The sequence below is a fragment of the Dermacentor silvarum genome, chromosome 4, assembly GCF_013339745.2.
Source record: "Dermacentor silvarum isolate Dsil-2018 chromosome 4, BIME_Dsil_1.4, whole genome shotgun sequence".
Taxonomy (NCBI): domain Eukaryota; kingdom Metazoa; phylum Arthropoda; class Arachnida; order Ixodida; family Ixodidae; genus Dermacentor; species Dermacentor silvarum.
The window spans coordinates 18,124,682-18,127,828 of NC_051157.2; positions in this window are offsets into that span (position 1 = coordinate 18,124,682).

Consider the following 3,147-nt stretch of genomic DNA (forward strand, 5'->3'; position numbering starts at 1 on the left):
TACTTTTCGCTCCTTTTGTGGTATGGCTGTGTTAAAGCCTGATATACACATTCAAAGACACTGAATTTAGGCAGATAAAGTTGGCCGCTGAGTATAAAACACATATTAATAACACCGGGCAGCAACACTACGCTAGGCTTAGTAAAGGAAAGAGAGAGTGCGAGATAGAGCGAGAGAGAAAGAAAGTGATATGATAGGGGGAGGTTGGAAAAAATTCCACCAACGAAATGGCAAAGATTCCCGATGGCATGACTTGGAAAACCACATGGCATAACTTGGACATAAAAACCAGACGACACGATTTGCCAAGTTACGTGGAACTTGACTTTACCTTTTGATCCACTTTGCCTTTTAATTTGCGCATGAGGCCTCTCTCGAATAACAGAAAAGAGAGAAGGATAAAAGTTACACAATAATGTTATTCAATGCGTCCAACCCACTGCGTCGTGCTATATGGTGTACATACTGCAGTTCTAGACCTTGTCTAACATACCCCATCTTTGGCTGTACGTCCTCATAGCGACGTTGTTCACGCATGGCTGTCACTTATTTGCCTGGTGGAGCGTTTCAAAAACAGAATAAGAGCTACTAGAAAGAGAAACAATAATAACGACAGCGACGGTGACCACGATCACGAAGATGGCGACCACGACCTGTCAGCCACTTGCTCCATTCTAATGGGGTCGCTATTTTGCATGAACCACTTCACCATCTCACTAACACAATCTTACCGAGCTTTGTGGTCGTTATATCTTCTCCTACAATACTTTCACCACCTTTCATAACCTATAACCTTGTTCCCTCTTGCCGCCAAAATCACGCCTTCTTGCCCATGAAGTGCGCGGGTTTCCTGAGCTCATCACCAAATCAACTATTTTACTTATTTACAGCGGATACAGAGTACAGTGAACGAGCCAGCCAAAGCCCCATTGAGCTTCATTGGTAGAACATGGTATGCAGCATACAACTTGACAACAGTCTAAAAAAATGTAAATTAAAAATTAAACAGCACACATTCCCTTCAGGATTTTTCGCGTAAGCACATGCAATTTTCCGTTGCCGCAAACTCGGTAGATGGAGCACTCGGAGAGACACAACTAAAGACAAAGCAGAGTAAACCTACAATTTCTTTTTTTTTCTAAGAAAAAGAAAATATTCTGAATAGGTTCAACTATCATCCGAGATAGTATGGCCAGCATAGGTACAAAGCCTATTATTTGAATCAAGCCCAGTTCTCAAAAAACTGAAACAAACTCATTCGAAAAAGCGAGCTACTCCACCTGGGCTATTTCTGCACGCGCGGCTCTGTTTTTCCGGTTTGCTTCGTGAGTGCCTATCCGTTTGTTCGGGCAAGTTCACTTAGCCGCCATGTTCTCGACCCTTAGCTCCAAACGGGCCATGATTCTGCTCTCTATTCTGGTTGTAGCAAATTGCTGGTGTGCTTCGTTGTATTGAATATGTTTGAGACTCTCGAGGTTATTTTTTTTCTATGATAAAGACGCTACAAATCAAGGCAATCGGGGCCGCGCTTTCTGCACGACTATGTTCGAAACGTTCCAATGGCACGTGCTCGGTTTATAAGTTCTCTCATCGGCAGACACAAAGATTCTGCGTGAGCGTGAAATCAAGTTTGTAATGAGCTGGCGTTCACAGCTTGCATTATAGATTGCAACGCAAGTAAAACTAGCGTGAACAACCACTGCACGGCCCTTGAAAACACCGAGGAGGACCTCCCCTGCTCCGGGAAGCGAGACGGGGTGCTGGCGTAGTGACTTGACCGGAAAGACAGTTCTCTATTTTTTAGCTGCGCTCTCTTTCTTTATATTTAAGTTAATTAACGCTTTCAGAGCTACGAGAGCAGCCTGTTGAAGCGGCGTGCTTGTATTTCCGCCCCGTAAACTCCACTTGCTGTTCAAAGGAACCGTCCTTGCATGTGCTGAAACCTTTGCCGGTCGGAGCACACTTCATTACTTTGCACGGGGGAATGTTGCAAGTGGGCACATACGGGGAGAGTAAGTCTTCGATGCGGAACTCAGCTAATTAACGCTACGAGAATGCAGCGACTACGCTGCACCAACTCAGGGTGGAAACAAAGGGTAATGCGCCAACAAACTGAGGACAAATAATTTTAGTGGCGCCGTGTAGTCGGGAGAGCTGAGGCATTCCGTGGCGAGATGTAAGGTCGAAAAAGAAAAAAAAAGAAAGAAAAAGCACGAAAGGTCATCTTAGATAAATACAATCGTGCAATGAACAATAAAAAAAAACGCAGAAACATGGTACCACGATAACACGGCCGTCCTGTTCCTACATGCACAAAATGAAAGTCCAACTGTATACGACTTCCTGCGAAACCTACAGTGTTTGCAAGAGTACCAGCGCCGGCGTATAAGTTTGTGAGCGAATTCTTGTCCTACGAGGAATATCCAACGTGAAACAAACGTGGAGCATGGACGTTTGTCTTATACATTTGATTTTCTGCGTTTGTGAGGCCTATGAATACCTTACAGCAATTTTTATGCATTCATCAAGGCCACTATGTTTGAAAAGCTAAAAAAAATGTTGATGTAACTATAGTTCACGTTTCTTCCTTGCTCCGTTTCCCACAAATTCTGAGAAGCGAAAAGCGCATTCATCTGTCTTACCGCTCCTGCTTACTGAGGATTACGCTTGCACTTTCCCTGGAGTTTTGCCTTTTATGTAGAGGTATGCGAATATCAAAATTCTCGAATACCAATCCACTACGAATGCTTAGCTTCGCATATCAAATCGAATTTTGTATAATAATATGCACTAGCATTTATTAGCGAGTTTGCTTATTTAAATATGTTGGAACATCGCAGTTACATTCTCAATGCTAAACAATTAGACTAGTAAGCCGTTATACTAAAAGATTGTGTATTTTGCTCATGTTAACCGGGTAATTCCCACTAGCTGTCTGTTTTCATCAGCCTGTGCCTTTTATACAACATCAAATGCCCGTACACTCGGAGTCATTTGTCTCTGCGCCAGCCGTCACTCATCGCATTTGCTGTCAAGCAATAAGCTCAGATTGGGGATGACGCTACAAAAGAGTGCACCCTCATTGTCCGCAAACTGGTGCCCTTGCTATTGAAAGGCTGGCTATTCCGCAAAGCTTAATCGTTTAGT